This window comes from Danio rerio, chromosome 2 (genome assembly GCF_052040795.2).
Source record: "Danio rerio strain M-AB ecotype USA chromosome 2, GRCz13ab, whole genome shotgun sequence".
In the NCBI taxonomy this organism is placed as follows: Eukaryota; Metazoa; Chordata; class Actinopteri; order Cypriniformes; family Danionidae; genus Danio; species Danio rerio.
In genome coordinates this window covers 16956831-16973675 of record NC_141022.1, presented here as the reverse complement: position 1 = coordinate 16973675, position 16845 = coordinate 16956831, and the positions used below count along the sequence as shown (strand labels likewise).

At 42.5% G+C, this 16845-nt stretch overlaps 1 protein-coding gene and 1 long non-coding RNA gene across 2 annotated transcripts in view; both read left to right on the top strand.

The window, feature by feature from the left end:
• The window catches only part of LOC147837035 (uncharacterized), a 200652-nt gene that overhangs the window by 24761 nt on the left and 159046 nt on the right, over positions 1-16845 (top strand). The gene's annotated exons all lie outside the window — the stretch shown is intronic.
• On the top strand, positions 4223-15603 carry LOC147837040 (uncharacterized). Its single transcript, XR_015941931.1, has 3 exons — positions 4223-6760; positions 8599-8784; positions 15290-15603. It is a non-coding gene; the product is annotated as an uncharacterized LOC147837040 (long non-coding RNA).

The window sequence follows — 16845 nt, the reverse complement described above, 5'->3', positions numbered from 1 at the left end:
CCTTTCGACCCTTCGGGAGCCAACGTCCCACGTGCAACTTATTTCAATGTAAAATCCATAGGTGGTTCGCGGTCATTGGGGGTTTTTTTGAGCAAATTTGCCAGTGCGACCGCGGAACTTGGGGGCCCGATTCAGGGGCCCGTGACGTAACATATATGTCAATTTGGGGTCGATCGGGCACTTTCCACGAAACACCTACAAAATGAATGGAATAAGTTGCACGTGTCACGGGCCCCGGTTCGGCCCCCGGGGGCCCGAGGGACTCCAAATTTGGCCTGCTGGCAGCCTAGGGGCCCCAGAACAACATACTGAGAGCACAAGTGCCTCGCTCGAACACAACTCTTAATTGGCTTCTCAGCCCAACTTTCGCAGAAAGGCCTCTTTAGTCTTTAGACCCCAAGACTGTCTTGAGGCACTTTCTGTGTTTTTAGAGGATTTTTTTTTGGCACTCTATAAAACGTTCACGAGACCTTCTGGGGCCCTGAAATTCGAGGTGCCGTGTCGGGGGCCCCTGCGCGACAACCACGTCGAATTTCGGGGCCCTCTGACCTTTTGACCTCTCGGGAGCCAACGTCCCACCTGCTACTTATTCAATGTAAACTCCATAGGTGGTTCGCGGTCATGGGGGGCTTTTTTGAGCAAATTAGATTGTGTGACCGCGGAACTTGGGGGCCTGATTCAGGGGCCCGTGACGTAACATATATGTCAGTTCGGGGCCGATCGGGTAACGTCGACGCTCCCATGTACATGGAAGCCATCTGCGGCCCGACACTCTGGGTCTCGTGTCGGGGGCCCCAACATGACCCCTGTGCCGATTTTCGGGGCCCTCTGACCTTTCGACCCTTTGGGAGCCAACGTCCCACGTACAACTTATTTTAATGTAAATTCCATAGGTGGTTCGCGGTCATTGGGGTTTTTTTTGAGCAAATTAGCCAGTGCGACCGCGGAACTCGGGGGCCTGATTCAGGGGCCCGTGACGTAACATATATGTCAGTTTGGGGCCGATCGGGCACTTTCCACGAAACACCTACAAAATGAATGGAATAAGTTGCACGTGTCACGGGCCCCGGGTCGGCCCCCGGGGGTCCGAGCGGTTCCAAACTTGGCCTGCTGGCAGCCTAGGGGCCCCCGAACAACATACTGAGAGCACAAGTGCCTCGCTCGAACGCAACTCTTAATTGGCAAGGCAGAGCAAATCTCTCACACATGCCTCTTTCACCTGTGTACTGCAAGTCTGTCTCATGAATGACTTTGCACTTTTGAGGTGAACTTTGTACCCTCAAAGTTTAGGGGTTATTTGGGTAGTTAGGAGGGGTCAGGGACCTCATCCGACAGTGTGTGTCAAGTCAGAGCTCACCAAACGGCTTCTGTGGCCTAAAAAAGCCCTGTCCGCGGACGGCCTAAAAATAAGTTGCCCGTGGGACCTTTTTGTTTGAGTGGTCAAAGGGACCTTTATTTTGGCGCAAAACGTTGGGGGCTTCGACTACAGTTTCGTCAAGGCCCCCTGCACCACCTATTCAAATTTCGTACGCCTCGGTGCAGGGGAAGCACTTGAAAAAAAATCAGAAAAAATATTCAGAGAAAATTATCTAATCCGCCCATCCCCCGCCCAGCCAATTAAGCACTTGCAAAGGTCCTGCGGGCCCCAAACTTTGCGGATCGTTTGAGGGGCCCCTGAGGGTCAGACCATATCAATTCGGAGTCGTTTCGGACCACGGGGGCCAATTCGGGGGGCGTCCATGAAACACCTACCAAATGAATGGAATAAGTTACACGTGTCAGCGGCCGCCGTTCGGCCACCGGGGACCCGAGGGGCCCCAAATTCGGCACAAAGTTGCGTCACAAAGCCCTCTGTCGCATACCGAGAGGGCTAGCTCGAGGGACACCCTGAAATTTTTTATGGATTTTTCGTATGTCCCTCTGAGGCCTAAAAGGGTGGTTTTGTTGGCCAGGCCTAAAAAGTTCAGAAAGCAGCTAGGGCCACGGAACTTGGGGACCTGGCTGGGGGGCCGGCGGCGGTACTCTGTGCCAAATTTGGGGGTCCTGCGACCTTTTGACTTCTCGGGAGCCATCGTCCCACGTGCAACTTATTCAATGTAAAGTCCGTAGGTGGTTCGCGGTCATGGGGGGCTTTTTTGAGCAAATTGGACCATGTGACTGTGGAACGTTGGTGGCGGCCCCGGGGCCCCGTGACATAACATATATGTCAGTTTGGGGCCAATCGGGCGCCGTCCACGAAACACCTCTGAAAATGAATGAGATAAGTTGCACGTGGGACGTCCAGCCGTTTGGCCCCTAAGGGACCGTTCGGCCCCAGACTTGAAGTTTCGTTACTCTCTGGGGGCCGAGAAGACTACTGCGGCCTTTCTATGGCATCTTGGAAACAATTTTTTTCCCTGTGACTCAAAACGAGTGCTCGTTAGCACAGAGGGCACCTGGCGGGCATGTCCAGGCGGTTCCCGGGCACGACGGTCACTTTGTGCACGATGATGAAAAATAGGTGTCTGGGGTCATTAAAGGCACTCTACGGACAATGAGGGAGAAGAGGGTAAAAAACAGGCAGTCGGGGTATGGGCGGGCATTTTGGGGGTCAAAGGTCAGTTTTTGCAAAATAGGCAGTCAGGGGGATCAATGGGCACTTTTTGGACAATGGGCAGTCAGGGGGACCAATAGGCACTCTGCTGACAATGAGGATGATGAAGGTGAAGAATAGGCAGTCAGGGGGATCAATAGGCTCTCAGCGGACAGTGAGGAGGAGGAGGGTGAAGAATAGGCAGTCAGGGGGATCAATAGGCACTCTGCGGGCAGTGAGGAGGAGGAGGGTGAAGAATAGGCAGTCAGGGGGATCAATAGGCTCTCAGCGGACAGTGAGGAAGAGGAGGGTGGTGAATAGTTGGTCAGGGGGATCAATAGGCTGTCTGCGGGCGATGAAGAGGGTGAGGAGTCGTCGATAGGAACTCAGGGGGACATTTAGGCACTTTGTGGACAAAAAAGTGGTCAGGGGGACAACTAGGCACTTGAGGGGATGGGGGGGGGGTTCGGGAGTGACCCACGCAGTGCTTGGGCACCCCCAAAGGTGTCCGTTCGGAGCCTAGGGCCGATTTGGCCGCCTTACCTCCGTTTTAGTAAAAGTGACAAGTAGTCATTCACTTAAGTGGTTCGTGGCGTCCAAGTTTTGAGTACGATCCCTCGCACCAACTATGCGTCATCTGGCAACTTATTTGAATGGAAAAATTTCCACGAACAGCCTAGTTTCCCTTAACTGCCAGAGAGCGCCCTCAATTACCGAATAATAAGCATCTCACCACAGTTCGTTTAAAGCATCTGAAAAGAAAATTGGAGAGAAATCCTAAATACAGAGAAGACTATGTAAAATTCATGTAGAGTGTTTTTAGAGACAATGATGCTGAAGAAGCAGATAGCGTACCAAAAGAAGGCAACGCTTGGTACATTCCACACCATGGGGTGTACCATCCCAGAAAGCCTGAAAAAATAAGAGTAGTATTCGACTGCTCAGCCAAATTTGAAGGCACTTCTCTAAATAACCACTTACTAACTGGGCCGGATTTATTGAATACCCTGATTGGAGTCCTTTGTAGATTTCGAGAGCGTCACATTGCAATTGTCTGCGATGTGGAGAAGATGTTCCATCGCTTTCATGTTAGTCCAGAAGATCGGGACTTTCTGAGATTCCTGTGGTGGGAAAATGGGAACATCGAAAAGGAACCCAAGGAATATTGCATGCGAGTGCATATTTTTGGCGCAGCATCCTCTCCAGGCTGTGCCAATTACGGCATGAAATATCTTGCCCACAAATATGAAAAGGACTATCCACTGGGTGCAAGCTTTATTCACCAAAATTTCTACGTTGATGACGGACTGGTCAGTGTCAGTTCAGTTGAGCAGGCTAACAAACTTGTCAAGGAAGCGCAAGAAATCCTAGCTAAAGGAAAACTGCGTTTGCACAAGTTTGTGTCAAATAGCAGAGAAGTCTTGAGTTCAATCTCAGAGAGTGAGCGTGCCTGTCAAGTTAAGGACGTAGACTTGAACTACAATGAACTTCCAATGCAGAGTGTTCTTGGAGTAAAATGGGACATAGAAACTGATGCTTTCATGTTTAAAGTTGACCTTTCTGAAAGACGTGCCACCCGTCGAGGAATTCTATCAATCATAGCGAGTGTGTATGACCCATTAGGGTTTCTTGCGCCCTATATCTTAAATGGGAAAAAGGTGCTCCAAGAGATGTGCAAACAAGGAGTAGGATGGGATGACCCTCTTCCTACAGATTTGAAGCCAAAGTGGGATGCATGGCTGCATGACTTGGAAAACCTTCAAGGGATTCAAATACCCAGATGCCTCATTCCTGAGAACATTGGCAGTATACAGAGATTAGAACTGCATCATTTTTCGGATGCCAGCAGTGAGGGCTATGGACAATGTTCATACATCAGAGCTGTCGCTGAAGAACAAGTGCATTGTGCACTGATAGTAGGCAAGGCCAGGGTAGCCCCTACTAAGGTGTTTAGTATACCACGCCTTGAGTTGACTGCAGCTACAGTCTCTGTTGCAGTAAGTCTTGTTCTCAAAAAAGAGCTGAGTTTGAAGATAGATCAGGAGTTTTTCTGGACCGATTCGCAGGTAGTTCTAGGCTATATTAAGAATGAAGCCCGGCACTTTCACGTTTTTGTAGCCAATCGTGTCCAGAAGATAAGAAATTCTACAGATCCAAAACAATGGTTCTATGTGGAAACCAGCCAGAATCCTGCAGACTGTGCATCACGGGGACTCAAGGTGGCAGATATGATAAAATCAAGTTGGCTGAAGGGCCCTACTTTCTTGTGGGAGAGAGAGATTGTTGCAGATGAAAGATCTCCAGATCTTCTTGTGGGCGACCCTGAGGTAAAGGTCTTAAGAACAGACACCTGCGTAAGAGGTAGTTTTCTAGAAAGACTGTCAAGATTTTCAGATTGGAATACAGCTCTCAATTCTATTGCTAGGATTAAAAGACTGAGTAACAAAAATAAGGCAGTGTTTATAAGTACAGAAGAGAGAAAAGGCAGCTTTGGCGCTCATCAAGGCAGCACAAAGGGAAGCCTTTGAAGAAGAATTAAAATTGCTTGGTCAAAACCCAGCTGAGTTACCGAAGAGTAATAGGCTATACCATCTTGATCCTATCATACAAAATGGCATACTCAGTGTTGGAGGACGGCTAAGAAAATCTGAAGCAGCAATCAATTGGAAACATCCAATCATTCTTCCTAAGGAAGGCGTTGTCACACAATTGATACTTGACCATTGTCACAAGAAAACTCAACATCAAGGTCGAGGTCAAACACTGAATGAGCTTCGAGCCAGTGGCTATTGGATAATTAGTGGAAGCAAAGTAGTCGCCAGGTACATCCACAACTGTACTACATGCATGAAGCTACGCAGACCAGCTGAGGAGCAACGCATGGCTGACCTTCCAGCTGACAGAGTAGAACCATCACCACCATTCTTATACTCTGGAATTGATTGTTTCGGCCCCTTCTATACAAAGCAAGGTCGCAAAGAATTCAAAAGGTATGGTCTGTTGTTCACATGCTTGAGCTCCAGAGCTGTACATATAGAGATGTTAGAGGATCTCACTACTGATGCATTCCTGAATGCTTTAAGATGTTTCATAGCAATCAGAGGAACTGTGAGACAGATCAGATCCGACCAGGGTACGAATTTTGTAGGGGCAAAGAATGAGTTGGAGAAAGGTTTGAAGGATTTAAACCAGGAGAAGATCTCTAACTATCTTGCAAGTAAAGAGTGTGAATTCCTTATGAATGTTCCTGAAGCAAGCCACAGAGGAGGCGTGTGGGAACGCCAAATAAGGACCATTAGGAGTGTAATGAATGCTACTTTAGCACAAGCCAAAGGAAGACTAGACGACACTTCGTTAAGGACATTTTTCTATGAAGCCATGCTCATAGTGAACAGTCGTCCCCTTACCACCAACACAATAAATGATCCAAAGAGTGTTGAGCCTTTGACGCCAAATCATCTGCTCACATTGAAAACTTCAGAGCCTCTTCCTCCTCCTGGCAAATTTGTTCGTGAGGATTTGTATGCTTTAAAGAGGTGGCGAAGAGTGCAGTACTTGTCAGAACAATTCTGGAGCAGATGGCGCAAAGAATACCTAGTCAACATAAGTCTCAGACAGCAGTGGCATAAGCCTAGAAGAAATGTTCAAGTTGGTGATGTAGTAATCGTCAAAGAGGACAATGGACCCAGAAATGAATGGAGGTTGGCTAGGGTAGTTGAAACTATCGCAAGTGATGATGGTTTAGTGCGAACAGTTAAACTCCAAATGGGTCAAAGTAATTTAGGAAAGAAAGGTGAGCGCTTAAGTCAAACATCTTTCCTTGAGTGTCCAGTTCAAAAACTGGTAGTAATAGTTGAGAACAATTCTTAAACAAGGAACAAGGAAAACTAAGTGTCTTAACATCTAAAGTCAGAGTTGAAAAAGCGAGGTTTAAAGGACTAAATGACAGCTTATAGGAAAATTGTAAGATTTATTTCATTTTAATCAAAACAAATCTTTGTAATTTTGGTGGCAGTGTAGCTGTCATTGTAAAGGGTTTTATTTTTTTCTTTAAATGTTCTGTTGTTTTTGTGGAAAGATATTTTGTTTATAAATCATTTCATAAGTTATTAATGCTGTTGGAAAATTATTGTATTCAAAATTGGATAAAGGTGACACCTACAGGTGATACAGAGGTAGTTTAGTTCAGTGGTTCCCAACCTGGGGTCCGCGCCCCCCTAAGGGGGGCGCCAGAGTTCACAGGGGGGGCGCGGGAGAGGATAAGTATTGAGGTAGAAAAAGGCATAAAAATGCTCCACTATTATAAAGGGCTTTGCAATTAATCGAATATCCGATTTAGATTTCGGTTTCAAACGATTATAAAAATGTATTAATCGAGATAAATGATTATTGCATCATATTTTGCCGTGTTCCAGTTGTACACGCTCTTAAATGGCTCTTAAAAGCGCGAAAGAGCTTATGTGTGTGTGTGTGTGTGTGCAGCACGATCACGCAGTCAGAAGCATGCGGCCGGTCAGCATTCACTCTCATTCACACACTGAGACGAGCAGAGGAGCGCAGACATCTAAAGTCATCTTAACGTGAGCGCTTTAATGGTCAAATAGGTGTCAAAACGCGGTGTTCAGTGATTATGTACATTAACCCTCATTTGTGTAATAAACAAACGAGTTGAGGATCAAAAGACGTGAAAGAGAAACTATTAAAGAGACAGTGCGCTATAATCCTTCTGCCGCCTGTTTTTATCATTATTAAACAAACACAACGAGAAAACCCTCGCTGCTCTTGACTGAAGGACTGCTGTAGCTAAAGTGTTTTTCTTACAGTGAAGATGCTTAAAACACAGTTTGTTTTATATTTTTATTCTATTGTATTTATTTCTCTTTCCTTTGCAGGGTGGGAAATAACTGTATGTATACAGTTGAAGTCAGAATTATTAGCCCTCTTGAATATTAGCAAACCTTTTCCTGTCCAATTTCTGTTTTATGGAAAGAACATTTTATTAACTTATTTCTGAACATAATAGTTTTGATATCTCATTTCTAATTACTGATTTCTTTTTGTCTTTGCTATAATGACAGCACATAATATTTTACTAGATATTTTTCAAAATACAAGCATTCAGATTAAAGTGCAGTTCAAAGGCTTAATTAGGGTAATAAGGCAAGTCATTATAACGGTAGTTTATTCTGCAGACAATCAAAAATATATATTGCTTAAGGGGGCTAATAATATTGACCTTAAATTGGTTTCAAAATATTTAAACCTTTCTTTATTCTAGCTAAAATAAAACAAATAGAAGAAAAAATATTATAGGAAATACTGTTCAAATTCCTTGCTCTGTTAAACATAATTTGGGAAATATTTATTTAAAAAAAAAATATCAGGAGCGCTAATAATTTTGACTTTAACTGACAATGGTTTTGAATAATCGTGATTACAATTATGACCAAAATAATCGTGATTATGATTTTTCCCAAAATCGAGCAGCCCTACTATTATATATGTATTTTTAAGTACCAAAAAAATAAATAAAAATCTAAACGCATGCTTAAAATTCCAACATAATAGTGAAAATAATTAAAATAAATAACTTTAAATAATTATTTAAATTTTGCTCACTCGCGCAATCTGCTTGCCAACGTGTCGTAAAGGCAAAATCAAAACAAAAATGGCAGACAAACGTAAATGCAGGGATTCTTCAGAGGCGAAGAAAAAGATTAGACAGTATGACAAAGCCTACCTAAATTTTGGTTTTATTGAAGGCCAAGACAAGTTAAAACTGATTAATTAATATTTTCTATACATATTACCATATATTAATATTACACAAACACACACATGCATATATATATATATATATATATATATATATATATATATATATATATATATATATATATATATATATATATACACAGTACATATGTATGTGCGTGCAAGTGTATTTGTATGGTGGGGGGGCTCCAATGTTTGTATATGTTCATGGGGGGGGCTCCAAAGAAAAAGGTTGGGAACCACTGGTTTAGTTTACTGTCACGTGATCTTGTTAACCGTGTGATTATCAGGAAAAACGGGAAGTTAATATGAGCAGTTAACACGAGCAGTTAACACGAGCAGCGATATGCTTTTGTAGAGAAGAAAGGAACTTCGTATGGTTTTATATAAAAGAAGAACAAACTGAAAACATCTTAATGACTCCTGGACTTTGATTAGTGTTACGAACCCCAGTTTTTTAAGGCTCGTCTAGGGAAGGGGTTAGCAACATAAAAGGACACAGAAACCAGAATTACAATTCTCTATTTATTTAGAGACCAGAAAATACGTATCCTATTTAATTAAGGTGGCAACAGAAATATAAATCATTAATCAAACAATAACCAAGTCAAAGCAATTGCTTTGACTAACAAACAAAACATATATTATAAAGAAAATATTGATAAAAAACAAGAAAATCATAGATCAAAGAAACGGCACAACACCAGCATGGCTCCTCAGCAGCGGCTGCACAAGACGCGCAGAGAAGTTCGGACCTTCTTCATCAGGGCAAGATACAGAGAGATTCTCAGCAAGTACGGGTCATACCCTCCAAAGAGAGACAAGATCGCGAGGATCGGTCAGACGCGCTGGAAATCAAGAGCCACCCCGACACACACTTAGCTTCCGCTTATAAAGGCGACAAGTTGAATTAGCGGCAGGTGCAAGGCGGAGCCAGCCTCAAAGAAAAGAAATTGCAATTAATAAAACAATCTTCACCACAACACAATCACGAAGAGAATAATAATAATAATAATAATGAAGAAAGGCTAAATAAAGAATAAACCGTGACACCTCCCCCCTGAAGCAAGAAACAGTTTTTACTTCTCCCATCCTTGTTTTCCCATTGGAAAAACAAGGAAAAATAAACTGTTTCAACAAGGTGATTAAGGATACAATCGGGACAGTGCATCCGCCACCACATTTTCAGTTCCTCTTTTATGACGAATTTCAAGATTGTATGGCTGTACCATTAATGCTCAACGCATCAAGCGCTGATTATGGTTGTACATTCTGCTCAGAAAAACAAGAGGATTATGGTCAGTATGGACAATAACTGGATATGAACTACCTGAAACATAGACATCAAAATGTCTCAACGCTAAGAGTAATGCCAGGGTTTCTTTTTCTATGGTGGAATAGTTTAACTGATGTCGATTAAACTTAGCAGAAAAATAGGATACAGGATGCACCACTCCGTCAGCACCCTCCTGGAGAAGAACAGCTCCCGCTCCCACGGCACTAGCATCCACCTCCAGCTGGAACGCACGAGACACGTCAGGAGCGGAGAGAACAGGAGCACTGCAAAGAAGGGATTTTGCAGACAAAAATGCCTGTTGGCAATCATCAGTCCAACAAAACTCAACCTTTGGACTGCACAATCGCGTTAACGGAGCTACCACGCTTGAAAAGTTTTTACAAAAACAGCGGTAAAATCCCACCATACCCAGAAATCGACGCAACTCTCGTCTCGTAGCAGGTACAGGATACTCTAAGACCGCAAAGATTTTTACATCTACAGGCTTCACAAACCCATTTCCCACTTGCTTACCTAGATAGGTAACAGAAGCTTTAGCAAACTCACACTTTTTGAGATTCAAGGTGAGGGAAGCAGCAGATAAACGGTGAAAAACGTCAGAGAGAGATGAAAGATGTTCAGACCAAGTCAGAGAGTGAATTACTACATCGTCCAAGTAGATGTTACAGTTTGGAACATCACCCAACACGATAGACATTAAACGCTGAAAAGTTGCCGGTGCGTTTCGCAAACCGAATGCCATCCGCGTATACTGTAGAAATGCGTCCGGAGTCACAAACGCAGAGATATTAGATGCGCGCTCCGATAGTGATATCTGCCAATAACCTTTTAAGAGATCTAATTTCGTGATGTATTTCGCAGCACCAAGGTTATCGATGCAGTCATCAATACGGGGAAGTGGGAACGCATCAGGCACAGTAACAGCATTAATTTTTCGAAAATCCGTACAAAAACGGAAAGATCCATCAGCTTTCGGCACTAATACGCATGGAGAGCTCCACGAACTACTACTTGGCACAGCAAAACCATTTCGCAAAAGATAATCAACTTCGGCTTTCATTACCTCTCTCTTATTTATTGGACAGCGATAAGCATGTTGCTTAATCGGTAATGCATCTCCGACATCGATGTCATGCGTCAGGACAGCGGTACCACGGGGCACATCACTGAACAAATCTGGAAAACTCTCCAAAAGCTTTTGTATATCCTGCACCTGATCATGGGACAGATAAGTAAGCTGAGAAGGCAAAGTTAGTAACAATTCTGAGTTTTTCATTAATCCACCGTTTAACACTTCAATCGGCATACTAAAGCCATCATCCACATCCTCGGGTAACGTGCAAGTCAGCAAAGACACACCCTCCTTTATGTCAGTCGCTGGTTTCCACTCACCTGCAGAAACACTAACGGTCTCAGTATCAGCACGGTCGACATAGGACTTAATCATATTGACATGGCAAAAACGAGTCTTTCTCCTCCGATCAGGAGTATGGATTATATAGCCCGTTTCGCCAACCTTACTTTTCACAAGGTAAGGACCAGAAAACCGCGCAGTCAGAGCAGACCCAGGGGTAGGAATTAAAATCAACACTTTCTCACCTGGCGAAAAATTACGCAACACTGTTTTTTGGTCATAGAAACGCTTCATTTTCTGTTGAGAGAGTGAAAGAGCTTCCCTAGCAAGATCACAAGCTTTTCGTAAGCGATCCCGCGTACGAGAAACAAAGTCGATCACGTTAGTCTTACGAGAACTTACCAAGGAATTCCTCCTTTAGCATCTTCATTGGCCCTCGAATTTCAAAACCGAACACCAACTCAGATGGGCTAAATCCTAGGGAATCTTGTCGCGCTTCACGCATTGCGAATAAAACAAAAGGAACAGCTTCGTCCCATTCGTTTCCAGTTTCAACGCAGAATTTACGGAGAGCAGATTTTAACGTTTGATGCCAACGCTCTAAAGCTCCTTGCGACTCTGGGTGATACGCACTGGACACAACATGAGAAACTCCTAATGCTTTTAGTGAGTTTTTAAACACGCGAGAAAGAAAGTTTGAACCCTGGTCTGTTTGAACAATTTTTGGCAATCCAAAAGTTGTGAAGAATTTTGTTAACGCTTTAGTGACAGATTTAGCAGTTATATTCCTTAAAGGAATCGCTTCTGGGAATCGAGTAGCGGCGCACATAACAGTTACTAGATATTGGCAACCAGATTTTGCACGAGGAAGAGGACCGACACAGTCCACCAAAACTCGTTCAAATGGCTCACCTACAGCAGGTATAGGACAGAGAGGAGCAAGTGGCACAGACTGATTCGGCTTTCCACTCACTTGACAGACGTGACAGGACTTACAGTAGTTGGCAACGTCCGATTTTAATCCCGGCCAAAAGAAATGCCTAAGCACTCGATGGTAGGTCTTATTAATTCCGAGATGACCGGACCAAAGATGGTCATGAGCCAAACTCAACACAGACTGTCTAAATTTAGATGGAACCACAATTTGATATACCCAATCGTCCTCATTCTCTGGCTCACTCAAAGTACTAACCCACTTTCGCATCAGCACGGAGTCTTTCCAAACATAATGACAGTTTCGCCGGCATGGCGAACTAACCTCAGCATTTGTGCGACATTTTTGTAATGTTCGATCACCCTTCTGCGCATCAATCAAAGCTTCTCGAGAAACAGGCAAATCCATACCAAGATCAAAACGAACAGACGACGTCGCCGTTTGATCTTTAACCACAGATTCTGGAAGCACATCATCTCCCAGAATCTGGGAAAAAATAGAGTCGTTAAGACACTTATTTTCTGAACGATCACATTTTAATTGTGCTCGAGTAGTAACGACACTAGGAAAAACTTCGGGAAAAGTTTCAGCGCATAAATCAAGTTGCTTTTCATAAGAAGGAAGATTAGTCACCTGCACAACCGGCATAACTTTACCACCAGCACTATCATTGCCCATAATAAAGTCAATTTCCTTTACTGGTAACGATGCACGCACTGCCACTTCAAAACATCCAGATGCCAACTCCGATGTTACCCACACACGATGTGGTACGGCAATGGTACGGTTACATACCCCATTTCAATGCCTTGAATAATCGTGCTGGTCTCACACGCAGTGGAGTCGCAAAAATCTAAAGCGTCTGCTAAAATGAAAGATTGAGATCCTCCATTATCACGAAGAATTCGTACGGATTTCCTACCACCGTCCCCCTCATTCAGTGATACAAAACCGTCGAAGACAAAAGGTTTGAAACATGGATCTGGTTCGGGAATGGAAGAAAAAGGCAGAGTTTTGACTAAAACCGAACCTCGGGGCTGCATTGATTCCTGTCGCTCCTGTTTTCGTTGTAAAGTACGGCATTCAGACATTATGTGTCCCAAATTATGGCAATACCTGCATTCTTTTCGAGATTTTAAGCTAGAAGAAGCCCACACTTTATTTTCAGGAATTTTCTCATTCTCGTGTCCGGACAACACATTCTCACCTGTACGCTTAAACACAGTTTTGTGCATTAACGCATATTCATCCGCTAATACAGCTGCTTGTTGTACAGTGCTGACCTTCTATTCGTTTAAGTATAAAGCAGTACGTTCAGGAACGCAATTTTTAAACTCCTCTATTAACATAAGCTCTCGCAAAGAATTTAAGTCTGTAACTTTACATGCTTTTACCCAGCGATCAAACAGTATTCCTTTCTCACGCGAAAACTCAACATAAGTTTGAGATGCAGATTTTTTCGTAGTACGAAAACGCTGTCTATAATGCTCAGGAACTAACTCATATGCCCGCAAAATCGCAGCTTTCATAGCCTCATACTGAATGCTATCCTCCACAGAAAGTGATGCACAGACCTCCTGCGCCTTACCTGTTAATTTGCATTGAAGCATCAAAGCCCATACCTCGTTTGGCCACTTCAAAGCAGTCGCAATTCGTTCAAAAGCTTGAAAATACGCTTCAACTTCTTTTTCACGGAAACATGGAACTAGTGCAATATTCTTTGCTACATCGAAATACCTTGACGGAATTAACGCCTCAGGTTTCTCATCAGATGGAACAGAATTCACAGCGATACTGGCATCAGCTGGGGCAGTAGCCACGTCTACGACACCATTTACGTTAATAGATCTCACAGGTGTTTTAGATAAAGTCTGAGCAGCCTGTAATTCTAACTCTCGCATACGCACTTTCATATCTGCATCAATTCGATACATTTCAATCTGATGTTTTAAATCATCTTGTCTCGCTTGAGCTCGATCTTGTGTTTCAAGTTGTAATCGCGCTAAACGAAGTTTTAAACGCCAATCTGAACGAAATTCAGGTGATGCCTCAGAAAGAGAAGCTGGTTCAAACTTAGGCAGGGAAAAAGGTGGACATACCTCCCCATTAACCACATCCCCTGGTGTAGTCAAATCACCAACCCGCACTTGTGAAGAACCTTCTGCATCCACTAATGATTCAGCCGCTTGGGTAACCACTGTCTCTGTTACAGGAAAGATACATTTGTCAATCAGAAAATCACTTATACACGCCTTTATCTCTGCTTTACGCTGAGTTTTAACAACAGGAATTTCAAAATGTTGAGCGATCAAAAATAAATTGTTTTTACAGCACACTTCCAATTCCTCAACACTAGGTTGATCTATGAAATTATTTAAATCAAAAGTTGCCATCCTTCAAAACATATGTTGTGAGCAAAAAAAATTTAAAAATACCAAACACACAGCCCAGTCCTACACCTACCTAACCAGAAAACTAACTAAACTCAGCTAGTCTTCAGAGGGTACCGATTAAGAGTTTTTTCTCTCCCCCGGAATACCTCCAAAAATAATAAACTAAAATAATAAAGCAAAACAATAAACAGTCAGCCGTAGCCAGACTGGCGCAAAGCACAGCCTGTTGGCTTACTCTAACTCACCCAGGCAGGAGTCGGTAAATGATTTACTCACCACATAAGCTAGTCACTGAAAAACACAAATTTTAAGAATTTTACTTAATCCAGGACAAGCTCCCATTTATGTTACGAACCCCAGTTTTTTAAGGCTCGTCTAGGGAAGGGGTTAGCAACATAAAAGGACACAGAAACCAGAATTACAATTCTCTATTTATTTAGAGACCAGAAAATACGTATCCTATTTAATTAAGGTGGCAACAGAAATATAAATCATTAATCAAACAATAACCAAGTCAAAGCAATTGCTTTGACTAACAAACAAAACATATATTATAAAGAAAATATTGATAAAAAACAAGAAAATCATAGATCAAAGAAACGGCACAACACCAGCATGGCTCCTCAGCAGCGGCTGCACAAGCAGCGCACAGAAGTTCAGACCTTCTTCATCAGGGCAAGATACGGAGAGATTCTCAGCAAGTACGGGTCATACCCTCCAAAGAGAGACAAGATCGCGAGGATCGGTCAGACGCGCTGGAAATCAAGAGCCACCCCGACACACACTCAGCTTCCGCTTATAAAGGCGACAAGTTGAATTAGCGGCAGGTGCAAGGCGGAGCCAGCCTCAAAGAAAAGAAATTGCAATTAATAAAACAATCTTCACCACAAACCAATCACGAAGAGAATAATAATAATAATAATAATGAAGAAAGGCTAAATAAAGAATAAACCATGACAATTAGAAGATGCACAAGGTATGCTGTTTATTGTTTGTGTGTTTGTGTTTCACCAGCTAATTTGTGAAGTTTAGGACTATGTATATTATTGCTGGTTTGATAAGAAACAAATTCAGTTAAACTGCTGTAAAGAAAGGCAAAATATTGACGTTTTGTATGTGATTGTTTTTATTTGTTTCAGTTTTTTCACGGTGTCATCATGTAAATGTCAAGATATTGTGTCCAATGGGTGTCACGCTGTTTCAGCGTTGTCAAATTAACATGAAGATGTCATGATGATGACGATGATAACCATGAAGACATTAAACTTTGAGACATCAGTTGAAGCGTGATTCTTTTAATCAGAAGAAAACATTCAGGAGCCGTTACAGTCATCATCTGGTATTTTCTCCAAAGGTTGCTGATTCTCCAGTATTCCGGTCAGTAACTCATCCAACACATCACAGTCTTAATTTGCAAGTCCTCCGCCAGTCTTAAACCTCTTTCTTCGAGCTTCAGCAATGTTTTTTTTTAGGTTCATTTTGATATTTTTCCACAACACCTGCATTTAATTACTATTATAAATACAACTGTGATTTTACAAAGGCTATAATAAACCTAATGATTCTTACCTGAAGTTGTTGAATTGTTCTTGTAGATGTGTGTTCATTTTCATTAAATTCATTACAAATAGATGTCCAGGCATTCCTCTTCTTTGATTCAACAGCTGATGTGTGCAGTTTATCTTCGATAACAGGATGTCTCGAAACTATTTGCTTTAAAAGACTTTTCTCATGTTCAGAAAAGTTCTTTGATCTTACTCTTTTTTCAACATCCATTGCCATTTGCTTCTCAGTTGCATACAATTTGAACCTCTTCTTGGGTCATTCCATGTTTTATTGGCAACCTCAATCCAGCTAATCCTGATTTGCACAGGTGGTATTAAATTAATCGAGTGTGTTTTACTTGAGGACTCCATTGTCCAGGTGTTAGTAATGTGTAATTATTCTGTGTTTTAGAAAGCCATTTTTTAAAACATGATTAACTATTCTAGATTAAGGTCTACTCCTGTCTTAATTTAATCTTGGTCCGGGAAACCACCCCTTTGTTATGGTGCAGATACAATTGAGAAGTTCGGGGGGGTGTGGTTGATTTTATATCATGTGTTTGGTTGGAAGCTCGATTCTGCGGCTCCTCCTCTGGCTCCATCAGACAGTCCTTCTGCGCAATTCCTCTTCTTTAATTCAGGGGGTATTCCAAAAAGTTGGTTTAACTTACCATTTGCTAAACCCTGAACTCTCGGTTGATTAACCGAGTTATTTCACTGTACTTACGCGGTACTTTGCAGGTTGTAAAAGAAAGCGTTACCAAGGTGTCCACTGTTGGATGAAGGCTACTTGTTCAGCCTTTCAAGTGCACAATGTTGTTCCAGTTTAACTTTAACTCATATCTGACTCCAATTTGAATATGAGGTGGTTTAAAATATTAGTATATTTATCTTTTATTTTATCTGACTCCAATCATAAAGCATTAAAAAGACTATATCAATATATAATTTAGATAAATGTTTGAACCTTTTTGTC